At 43.8% G+C, this 12,867-nt stretch overlaps 1 protein-coding gene across 8 annotated transcripts in view; it reads right to left on the bottom strand.

Annotated features, from left to right (window-relative positions):
• The window catches only part of ADAM22 (ADAM metallopeptidase domain 22), a 368,503-nt gene that overhangs the window by 181,116 nt on the left and 174,520 nt on the right, over positions 1-12,867 (bottom strand). The gene's annotated exons all lie outside the window — the stretch shown is intronic.

Here is a 12,867-nt window from a genome sequence, read left to right on the forward strand (position 1 = left end):
TCTCCAAGACTTCTCCAGGGCGTCACCCATCCTCTGGAACTCCCTACCACAATCTATTAGATTTTCACCTACTCTACTTGCCTTTAGGCGATCACTGAAAACCTATCTCTTCAGGGAAGCCTATCCTGCCCTCTGCTAATTCTGGAATCCTCTACTCTTCCAACCACTCCATCCCCCACAGTTACTACCTACTGTACCATTCATCCCTCCCTCCTAGATTGTAAGCTCCAAGGAGCAGGGCCCTCAAATCCCTCTTGTATTGTTACTGTATTGTCTCCCACTATAATGTAAAGCGCTGAGCAAACTGTTGGCACTATATAAATCCTGTATAATAATAATAATAACTTTAATAATGTGATTTGGTATCTTCCTCTCTCCTCCCCTCCTGTTTAGTGGTAGTTTGTTTTGTTCTAACTAGACCCTCCCCACTTCTGCCATGTTGCCTCAGTCAGTGTTAATTAATTGCAGAGACAGGGCTAAGGCTGGCCATACATTATACAATTTTCTTGCGATTTTTGGTTTAGATTTACCAAAAACTATATAATATGAGGTCAAACCTAACAACGCTTTCAATTGTATCCAATTAGGCAGACCCTTGCACTACATAGTTGAAGGTAAATCTGAAGGAAAGTGGGCAAAAATTGGACCGAAAATTGTATAGTGTATGGCCAGCCTAAAAAAATGCCATTGGGGATGCTTTGCTAAAGGCAAATAGACTGTGCACTTTGCAAGTGAAGTTGCACACATTTTTTCCAGAGGTTAGTGAATGTGGTGAAGCTTCACTTTGTAAAGTATACCCAATCAGGTGCAAGGAAAATAGAAAAAAAACAAGAACATTTTTGCTTGCACATGGTTGGATGATGGAAATCAGAAGAGCTTCACCAAATTCACTAAGTTCTGGAGAAAATTAATAACTGTGCTTGCAAAGTGCACAAGCTATTTGCCTTCTGTAAATCAACCCTATTGTCTTGTACTTCAAAAACTGGAAAAACAGCCTCTGTACAGCAATTAGCTGAAGTAAAATTTTGTTGTATTCAATGTCTGCTTCTTATTGAAGAGTTAAGCTGCCTGTGGATGCTGCCAAGTCAACAGGTGACCATACGGTCTAGACAGACTGGATCTAAGGATACATGTCAATGCATAAAGTAGCATTCGAAACAGAACACTGTGTAAGCATCTTCTGTCAGATTCTTCTAGCTCCCTGTCAGTTTTTATATTCTCTGAGTGTACGCTGAGCGGTGAAGATCAGCGTACAGTCTTGGGACAATTCTGTGCCAGGAGGAAGTAACTCTTGTGCAGGATTTACATCATCCAGCCCGAGCCAATCAAGAGGTTGGAAAACCTGGACGAAGACCAGGAGTAGATGGAAGCACCATAGACGGAGGAGAGTACTAACATCGCAGCTCTGGAGGGGATAGTTTTGCTTACACAAGTCTGCTCTACAAAGATGTTGTGCATTCTTGTACATTATGGCCAGGGCTGTCTTTAAGGAGGGGCAAAAGGGGCAGCTGCCCTGGGCCCAATCATTGAATCATTGCTGTTGGGCCCAAAGCAGCTGCCCCATGCTTATCAACTGTTCCAGTTTACATTCCCTTGTTCCTTGAAGTCTTCATCCCATGCTATGTCCTGATATCTCAGTGTAAAGTGCTGTCAGGTATACATGTCACATGTAGAACAGCCCATTGATTTCAATGGGCTGCTCTATGCGCTAGAAATGAGGAAAAAAAAGTCCCTGAGCTTTTTTCAAAATCAGACCGAGCAACACTGTGCCACAGCACCATGAATTTTGGTGCATGTGAAAACACACGCCAGCAGATGTGCGAGGGCGTTATTAACAATTAATGGCACTGTTGTGTATCTGCTAAAGGGCAACATATTTCGTGGTGTCAGGAAAGCGATTTTGCATGCGGTGTCAACACACATAAATGTGAACATAGGCTAAATGTCTCAATTACATTGGTGGTCAGTCTCATTACATTGGGGCATGGCATAGAATCCTTTATTAGTGTAAATGTCCCCCTTACATTGGTGGTCATTGTAAATCCCTCCCTACATTGGTGGTCAGTCTCATTACATTGCAGCATGGCGTAGAATCCTTTATTAGTGTAAATGTCCCCCTTACATTGGTGGTCATTGTAAATGCCTCCCTACATTGGTGGTCAGTCTCATTACATTGGGGCATGGCATAGAATCCTTTATTAGTGTAAATGTCCCCCTTACATTGGTGGTCATTGTAAATGCCTCCCTACATTGGTGGTCAGTCTCATTACATTGGGGCATGGCATAGAATCCTTTATTAGTGTAAATGTCCCCCTTACATTGGTGGTCATTGTAAATCCCTCCCTACATTGGTGGTCAGTCTCATTACATTGCAGCATGGCGTAGAATCCTTTATTAGTGTGAATGTCCCCCTTACATTGGTGGTCATTGTAAATCCCTCCCTACATTGGTGGTCACTGTGAATGCTCCTAATAGATTAGTGATCAGTGTAAATCCTTTTTACATTGGTGGTCAGTGTAGAAACTCCTCTTTATATTGGTAGTCGGTAAAAATCCTAACTTGCAATTGTGGCCAGTGTAGAAATGTATTGGTTGTCGGTGTAAAATTCCCTTTTCATTGGTGCTAAGTGTAGAACTGCCCTTACACTGGTGGTTAGTGTAAATCCCCACCTTACATTGTTCATCAGTGTAAATTCCCCCTTACATTGGTGCATGGTGTAGAAATGTCACCTCCCATCCCCATCCACAGCACTGCCACTGATCCCATCCACCCCAAGCACTGATCCCATCCCCCACCAGCACTGTCACTCATCTCATCCCCCCCAGCACTGTCACTCATCTCATCCCCCCCAGCACTGCCACTGATCCCCCCCCAGCACTGCCACTGATCACACCCTCCCCATCAGCACTGCCACTGATCCCAGGAGTCCTGTGAATTTTCTGTCTATTGGTGGGTCCCCTCACCTTCTCAGTCCATGGTGTGCAGGCAGTGAGGAGATGATGTGTTGTAACCTTCAGCAACCAATCAGTGAGACGTAATTAGGTGCTGTAACTTCTAGCAACCAATCAGTGAGCTGTAATCTCTAGCAATCAGTAGGTAGTATGGTGCACAGTAACCAATAGCAACCAGTGAGAAGTAATAATGTGCAGTAACCTCTAGCAACCAATAAATGAGCAGTAATGATGTGCAGTAGTAACCTCTAACAACCAATCAGTGAACAGTAGTAATCTGCTGTAATCTCTAGCAACCAACCAGTGAGCAATAATGATGTGCAGTAACCTCTAGTGACCAGTTAGTAGTAATGATGTAATGTGCAGCAGGGGCGGACTGACAACTCATGGGGCCCCCGGGCAATAGGAAATCATGGGGCCCTTGTGTCCTTGCCCACACTCAAACCACACCCAAAAAAGCCTATGAAAGGTACCAGGGACATCTCATGGGGCCCCCTACTGACTCCGGGCCCTCAGGCAGTGCCAGAGTGCCTAAATGGTCAGTCCGCCCCTGATGTGCAGTAAACTCTAGCAACCAGTCAGTGAGTGATAGTAATATGCTGTAATCGGCAACCAATCGCAATCGCTGCTCCATTACACTGATTTTGAGTCTAGCTGCTATTTATTGTATGTCTCAGCACAGGTGGAGAGTAGATTGCATGGGGGAGGGCAAAAAATGTTTGCCCAGGGTCCATTCATTATTAAAGACGGCCCTGATTATGGCAGAAACCTCCTAGGGCCCATGCAGTTATTAAGCGTACCTTAGTTTGAGCCCTTAAAGCCTCTCTACCTCATTTGATCCAATGATATTTCCCTTTTTAATTTTGTTTCTCCTTGGTCACCTTTTTTCTTGGCATTAGTCTATTGCTGGCAGTAAAAACTATGAGGGACATCAATAAAGTCACAGCTCTTGCTTCCGTTAATGTGCTGCAATTTGCTAATCTGTCGCACAAATGAAGCAGATTTATCATAATGTTGCACTTCCTGTGATGAATGTCGTATCGCTTTATCGCTTTGCACTCTTAGTTTTCCCAGATCACAAAGTGTGGAAGATTTGCCATCCTGTTTTATTATGCAAAAGACAGATTTGCCAATTAGTTACAATTTGCCAAAAAAAAACCAAACAAACACAGCTCTAAGAAAAGCATTTTTAGATAAGTGTGCCAGAGGTCCATGTCACTTAATGCGGCAATAAATTGTGTGAATTCTGCCGCAATCTAATTCATAACCCTTTCAACAAATGTGTGCAAATAGGCAGACTTTCGCAGATTGGTTGCAGATATTTTAAAACAAGGCATGGCATTAGCAAACATTCAAACACTTAAATGATTTACACACATTCTTTTAGAAATAGAGCACAAAGGCGTTCATATGTCACCCTCGGTTTCTAAAATTACAATTGCATGCACATAAAACACCAGCAGAGGGCAGCATTGCATCACCTATTAATGTGCAGGACCTGGTTCAGTAGAATTGTGGCCTCAATCAGTGGCGGGACAAAGTCATTTAGCCCCTGTTCACATATATGCGGCCGTGTGGGCCGCGTTTTGCGCGGGCACGAGAGCCCATTCATTTGAATGGACTCCCGTGCCTCGTGACACTGCACTTCTTTGTAAAACGCAGCCCACATGGGTTCCAAGGTTCCCGGTAGGGTTGAGTTTTCCAGTGTGGGGCGGCGTGCCATTAGAATTAATGTCACCCGTGCGCAGGTCCGCAGTCCTCTGTGCGGGTGGTGTTCATGCGGATCCGCAGCGGTACCACCCGCACAGATGTGAACCTAGCCTTAGCTCCCACGGTGCAAGGTACAATTACCCCCCCCCAAACCCCCTTCCTAACAGAAATCCTGTCTCCAAATATAACATTTCCCTCCAGATAACCCACTCTATCACAACCCACCAAAATCACTACTGCGCCCAGGGCTGCCGCCCCTCCTGCCCACCCCTTGTCCTGGCTCTGGCTCAATTATTTACCATAGCAAAGAAATAAAAAATGACCAAATTGCATATTGAAGCAATTCTGTTGATCACTTCAAATAGGATCCTCTAAGTGCCTGTACTTGGTCTGGATCTACTTCAGAGTGCCCAGGGACCGCAGAAACCTATGCTACCTCTTGTAATTTACTTTGGGGGTTCTTTACTAAAACTGCATGGTGTAAAATCCAGTGCTGTTCTGCATAGAAACCAATCAGCTTCCAGGTTTCATTGCCAAAGCTTAATTGAACAAGCTGAGGTTAGAAGCTGAACCCTACACAGCTGCAACTAATTTTGCACTCTCCAGTTTTAGTACATCTCCCCCCAATTTGTCTACTGGCCTTATTAACCATTAAAAAATGGGCAGCACAGTGGCCTAATGGTTAGCCCTTCTGTCTGGCAGTACTAGGGTCACTGGTTCAAATCCCAACCACAGCACCACCTGCCTGGAGTTTGCATGTATACAGTGGGGCAAAAAAGTATTTAGTCAGCCACCAATTGTGCAAGTTCTCCCACTTAAAAGGATGAGAGAGGCCTGTAATTGGCATCATAGGTAGAACTCAACTATGAGAGACAAAATGAGAAAAAAAATCCAGACAATCACATTGGCTGATTTTGGAAAGAATTTATTTGCAAATTATGGTGGAAAATAAGTATTTGGTCAATATGAAAAGTTCATCTCAATACTTTGTTATATATCCTTTGTTGGCAATGACAGAGGTCAAACGTTCCCTGTAAGTCTTCACAAGGTTGGCACACACTGTTGCTGGTATGTTGGCCCATCCTCCATGCAGATCTCCTCTAGAGCAGTGATGTTTTGGGGCTGTCGCTGGGCAACACAGACTTTCAACTCCCTCCAAAGGTTTTCTATGGAGTTGAGATCTGGAGACTGGCTAGGCCACTCCAGGACCTTGAAATGCTTCTTACGAAGCCACTCCTTTGTTGCCCGGGCGGTATGTTTGGGATCATTGTCATGTTGGAAGACCCAGCCACGTTTCATCTTCAATGCCCTTGCTGATGGAAGGAGGTTTGCACTCAAAATCTCACGATACATGGCCCCATTCATTCTGTCCTGTACATAGATCAGTCGTCCTGGTCCCTTTGCAGAGAAACAGCCCCAAAGCAGGATGTTGCCACCCCCATGCTTCACAGTAGGTATGGTGTTCTTTGGATGCAACTCAGCATTCTCTCTCCTCCAAACACGATGAGTTGTGTTTCTACCAAACAGTTCTATTTTGGTTTCATCTGACCATATGACATTCTCCCAATCCTCTTCTGGATCATCCAAATGCTCTCTAGCAAACTTCAGATGGGCCCGGACATGTACTGGCTTAAGCAGGGGGACACGTCTGGCACTGCAGGATCTGAGTCCCTGGCGGCATAGTGTGTTACTGATGGTAGCCTTTGTTACGTTGGTCCCAGCTCTCTGCAGGTCATTCACTAGGTCCCCCCGTGTGGTCCTGGGATTTTTGCTCACCGTTCTTGTGATCGTTTTGACCCCACGGGGTGAGATCTTGCGTGGAGCCCCAGATCGAGGGAGATTATCAGTGGTCTTGTATGTCTTCCATTTTCTAATTATTGCTCTCACAGTTGATTTGTTCACACCAAGCTGCTTGCCTATTGCAGATTCAGTCTTCCCAGCCTGGTGCAGGTCTACAATTTTGTTTCTGGTGCCCTTTCGACAACTTTTTGGTCTTCACCATAGTTTAGTTTGGAGTGTGACTGTTTGAGGTTGTGGACAGGTGTCTTTTATACTGATAACAAGTTCAAACAGGTGCCATTGATACAGGTAATGAGTGCAGGACAGAGGAGCCTCTTAAAGAAGAAGGTACAGGTCTGTGAGAGCCAGAAATCTTGCTTGTTTGTAGGTGACCAAATACTTATTTTCCACCATAATTTGCAAATAAATTCTTTTTAAATCAGCCAATGTGATTGTCTGGATTTGTTTTCTCATTTTGTCTCTCATAGTTGAGGTCTACCTATGATGCCAATTACAGGCCTCTCTCATCTTTTTAAGTGGGAGAACTTGCACAATTGGTGGCTGACTAAATACTTTTTTGCCCCACTGTATATGAATGTGAGTTAGGGTTCTTAAGATTGTACGCCCCTTGCAGCCAGGGACTGATGTGAATGTACAATATATCAATGTTTGTGAAGCGCTGTGTAAATTGACGGTGCTATACAAGAACCTTTAATAATAATAAAAAGAGCAAGTGGAGGTGGTAGGAAACCAGAATACCCAGAGGAAACCCACACAGGCACAGGGAGAACATGCAAACTCCAGGCAGGTAGTGCCGTGGGTGGGATTCGAACCAACAACTCTAGTACTGCCAGGTGGAAGTGCTAACCATTTAGCCACTGTGCTGCCCTATTAAGCTTCTAACTAAAATGCTACATCCTGTATTAATTCAATGCAGGACACACTTTGTGTCATATATTCATGCAGGGCTGTGGCAGGGGCAGGCTGCTTCCTAGGAATCAAGGATGCCAAGCGGCACATGCTGCCAGTGTTCTAGCAACCAGGAGCATTACCAGCACCAGGCACCCAGGGCACATTCTAATGTCTGTGTTTTCCCACCACTGCAGCAGCCAACTTCTTTCCCCACAGTACTGCCTGTCAATAATATAGAATTCAGGTGAGTTTTCCTAGGCTGCTCCTCAGCGCTGACAGGTCACATAACACAAGATGAGGGGGAGTCTGGTAGGAATCCCCTTGCTTGCCATACTGCAACTGCATCTGTGAGGTCTGGGAAGTTTCAGAGAGAGAGAGGGGAGTGAATTGTGGAGAAGGCCATAATGCTTTGGGACAGATTTGTACAGGGGAGAGGATGAAGATTTGTACTGGTAGAAGTGATTTTCTGGGAGAGAAGACTTGTGTTGGGAGGGAGGATTTCAGCAGAAGGGGTAAATTGTTATTGCAAAGAGGGTGTAATCTTGGCTTTGCGATTAGGGGAGGTGAACATGCAGATTAGTGCTGAATTGTTTTTGAAGGGGAGGGGGATTTTTTGCTGAGAGAGGAGAGTGGGGGAGACTATTTCTTGAAGAGGGAATTTTACACTCTACTGACCCCTGCACTGTGTGCTACATACTCTTTACCCCTGCAATTTATGCATTACATACTCCTGACCCCTGCATTCAAAGTGTTAAATACTCCTGACCCCTGCATTCAATGTGTTAAATACTCCTGACCCCAGCATTCAATGTGTTAAATACTCCTGACCCCTGCATTCAATGTGTTAAATACTCCTGACCCCAGCACTTTGTGTATTATATACTTCAGACCCCAGAATATTCCAGATTCCTGCACTCTGTGTGTTACACATCCCTAACCCCTGCACTGTGTGCAATATGCACTTCTGACATCTGCACTCTGTAAGTTACATATCCTTGACCCCATGCTCTTACGTTTCCCACTGATAAGTTCTGTACTCTGCGTGACATATTGTTAGAAGCTTTCCTTAACCTAATATCGGCTCCTCACAAGACCTCCTCTCTAGTTCCCTGGTCTCCTCCTCCCATGCCCGCCTCCAGGACTTCTCCAGGGTGTCATCCATCCTCTGGAACTCCCTGCCCCAACCCATCAGATTATCACCTACTCTCCTCTCCTTTAGGCGCACCCTGAAAACCCATCTCTTCAGGGAAGCCTACCCCACCCCCTGCTAACCTGCCGACCTCCTCCACTCTTCCTACCACTCCATCCCCCACAGCTATCTCCTCCTGTACCACTATCCCCTCCCTCCTAGATTGCAAGCTCGAAAGAGCAGGGCCCTCGATCCCCTCATGTTTTGCATTGTATTGGTATTGTTCTGTCACATGTTCTGTCCCCCTTTGTAATGTACAGCGCTGAGCGAACCATTGGCGCTTTATAAACACCGTATAATAATAATAATAATATCTACTTATTAACAGTACTAACATATGTATGAATGAGTTGGATCTTAATAGAATAATTGAGAATATTATATTTCTATTTGTTCTAGATGGGGAAAAGTAAGATAAATAGACTTTTTATAGTCTATGTGAATATTCATATATGTATGTGAATACATATGTATATATGGCTGGGGTTTTTCTACATTCAAGCAACATGTGGTAGTAATTAGTCTAGCTGTCCTTCCCCCATCTCTGTAAGCTAAAATTTCACTAATAAGAGAATTGTAAGAATCTATTTCATACATGTTAGGCTTACAAGATTTATACTGTAATATTTCTTGATTAAGATATTTATATATGATATAACTCTTATATTAAGATTACTTTTAGGAGATATATATATGTGTGTGTTATACATCTAATTTACCCTGATTGATGGAATGTCAGTGAAGCTTTGTCTAGACGTTCTAAAGTTACACTCAGACTCTGAGGGAAGGGAAGAAGACTGAGGTTTTGTTCTATACATCTGTTGCCAATTATCTTTATAGAACTACAAGAGAATACCAGCTCATTTTTAGGAAGGTGGGGGCTGAATTGCTCCTAAAAGAGCAGAACAAAGACTTTGGACGGTCACTTTTCTAGAAGCCTAGATTGGACACACACACAGATTCATATCACTACACATACATAATTACATACAATAACTTAAGAACTTAACTAGATTTTTTGGACATTATCGAAACATTCTGTATACCAATATTTTACTCCTAATTGTATGCAACATTATTATTAAATCAATTTTTGAGTTTATGCAAGAGTTGGAAGGACTATCTATTTTGAATTTTTCTCATCAATACAAGTTAAACAAAATATCGAGACAATACGGTATTTTACACATATACATGACCCCCGCATTCTTGCATTACATACTACTGACCCCTGCACATGTTGCAATATGAAGTACACACCAATGCATGGGTGTACCCAAATATATGGGGTAAGCCAAAACGCAGATGGCTGGGGAGGTGTCTCCAAACAAATACCATAAATCAAAAATAAAATATAAACTACAGACCCCTGCACATGGTGCAATACACATCTCTGTGCATCATGTCCTTCTAAGCCTGGCACTCTGTGCACACCCCTGACCCCTGCACTCTCTTCATTACAGACTCCTGCACCAAATTATTCATTCCATTCTTCCAAAAGTGTAAACTATGTGTAGTAAATAAGGCCCAGGCTTGTCTCTTATTACTCTGCAATACAGTAAATCAAGGTCTGGGCTTACTTACTTTCACACTATAGTATACAGGGCCCCAGTGATTCTTGTTTCACCTCATTTCACAAATCAATGCTAACACTTTTTTGCTCCCTACAAACCCTTTTTAAAAATGCCTTGTGACACCTTTCATATTTCTCTCTGCAAGATCTGTTATCAAAGAGAAAAACGTAAGGCAATGGGGGTGATTTACTAAAACTGGCGAATGCAAAATCTAGTGCACCTCCTGTATTAGAGTATCTCCACTCTGGATGAAGGAGCACAGGGGGCATCTATGGACAGCAGCATTGTTAAACTAGGGAGAGGGGAGTGTTAGATGGACTAAGCCAGACTCCAGCGAACACTTTATAAGCAGTTACAGCAGTTTTTTTTTCCTTTTGGGATAAAGGTTTTACATGAACAAATAAAAACAGATCATTGTGTGCACCCATCAGTGGTAAATGGTTTGCCTGAAACTGATACATTCTGCTGGAGGGCTTGTTCTTTTGAAAAACAAAAAAAGACTTACTGGCTGGATCACCAGATGAAAATAGAAAAAAGAAAGCTTTAAAATAGAAAATGAATGCAGACATCTCATCCAAGAAATCGTAAGTTGCATTATCATAAATTGATTGCTTTTGGGTTTTAGCCGGGTTCACATATGTGCGGTGTGGTGCATCGCATGTGATTCGCACAGGAACCGCACCGCATTCCTGTGCAAATCACATGCGATTTGTGTGCAGTGCGATTGGAGCCATACATTTTGTATGGCTCTAATCGCACCTCACCCGCACCAAAAACATGCAGGACCCTTCTTTGGGTCCGCACTAGAATCGGATCACATGGGTATTCACACCTATGTGATCCGATTCTGCACATTGCACCGCGTTTTGCAGACCGATTTCGGGGTGTTGTTAACATACACACCCACAGCGGTTTGCATGAACGGGGTGCGATTCTGATGCGGTGCAAAATTCACACAGAAATCGCTGCAAATTCCAGACCGGAATGATTTATGATACTGATTTAATGCTTTGCAGGCTCTAACGCAACAAATATTAAATGCACTTTTTTTTTTAATTAATGTTTTTTGGGTTTTTTTTGCAAAAGGTGGAAATCAAATCTTTTCTTAAAGGGCTGACAAGTTCTTTTCTGTATGTCAGGAGAGACTGTGGGGTTGATTTACTAAAACTGGAAAATCTGGTGCAGCTGAACCAGTCAGCTTCCAGGTTTTATTGTCAAAGCTTAATTGAACAAGCTGAAGTTAGAAGCCGATTGGCTCCCATACACAGCTGCATTTTCCTTCACTGGCTTGAGCAAGAGGCCTGAGGCCTGAGGGCTGCACAAAAAAGACCAAAGAGCCATAAGCAGCCCCCAGACCTCCCCGTTGGGCAGTGAGGCTCTATAGTCTAGAAATATGGGCAGCACAGTGGCTAAATGGTTAGCACTTCCACCTGGCAGTAGTAGTGTCATTGGCTCAAATCTCAACCACAGCACCTCCTGCCTGGAGTTTGCATGTTCTCCCTGTGCCTGCGTGGGTTTCCTGCAGGTACTCCGGTTTCCTCCCACACTCCAAAGACATTCTGGAAGGTTCATTGGATCCTGTCTAAATTGTCCCAAGTATGTGTATGTATGAATGTAAGTTAGGGACCTTAGATTGTACACCCCTTGAGGGTTAGGGACTGATGTACAATATATATATGTAAAGCGCTGCGTAAATTGACAGCACTATATAAGTACCTGTAATAAATAAATCAAACAGACAAGTCGAGGGGTGATTCTACTTTCCAGGATCTTACCCAGAAATGAGTTTTGGCTGCACCAAACGTTAGTCATCCCTAGATGGCAGTATGAGCCCAGCAGATGGAAGCTGTGGTTTAGTGAACTGTATAGAATGGTTACATCACATTTTATTAGTTCTATTACACCTTCAGCTCAACCCTTTTGTGGCTTTTGGCATTTTGCACATTTTTCTATTACACCTAATCAGAAATGTGGATCTCAGCAGTTATAGGTAAAAAATATTGTTAGATGCCCTTTAAAAGCCAATTCACGATATTGCATTGCGGTCATTTGTGCGTTACTGCAACACACATTGTATGCGTCGATGCGATGTGGTGACATTCATTCTGAAAGGCTCCCCAATGCACTTCACAGATGAACATGCATTGTAGTTAAATTGTGTTGCTGTGCAGTGCCCTGTAATGGTGGTACCTGCACCTTCCTTGATACCTTTGGTGCATTGACAGCCAAATCAAATGGATGGACTGCCTTAACGCAACGCATGTTATTGCACGGCACAAGTCCATGTGATAATGCATTGCATCGGTATTAATGGGCCCTAACAGACTCCAGGAAGCATTTTATTTCAGATTTGGGTGGAAACTGGTATTTAGGGTTTTTTCTTTTAATCTATATAGTGGAGTGATTTAGAGCCTGTTGGGGAGATTTACTAAAACTGGAGCACTCAGAATCTAGTTCAGCTGTGCAGGGCAGCCAATCAGCTTCTAACTTCAGCTTGTTTAACTCCTTCCCGCCGGCGCCTCCCGGCCCTTTAAGAGTTTCAGAAGCTGGGAGGCGGGGCGGGTGGGGCGTGGTTTAGGGATCATGTGATCGCCGTGACGCGTCCACATGATCGGGAAAGGTCCCGATCGAAAGAGCAGACCAGGACCTTTCCGTGAGTACTGGACATGTGTGCTGGGAGCACGCAGGGCGCATGCTCTCAGCACATGTGTTTTCTTACCTGAATGCAAATGTGCGGTCGCTCGGCGTCTAG

Source organism: Staurois parvus, unplaced genomic scaffold (assembly GCF_062004578.1).
Source record: "Staurois parvus isolate SC_StPar_1 unplaced genomic scaffold, SC_StPar_1.0 ptg000051l, whole genome shotgun sequence".
NCBI classification, from domain to species: Eukaryota; Metazoa; Chordata; class Amphibia; order Anura; family Ranidae; genus Staurois; species Staurois parvus.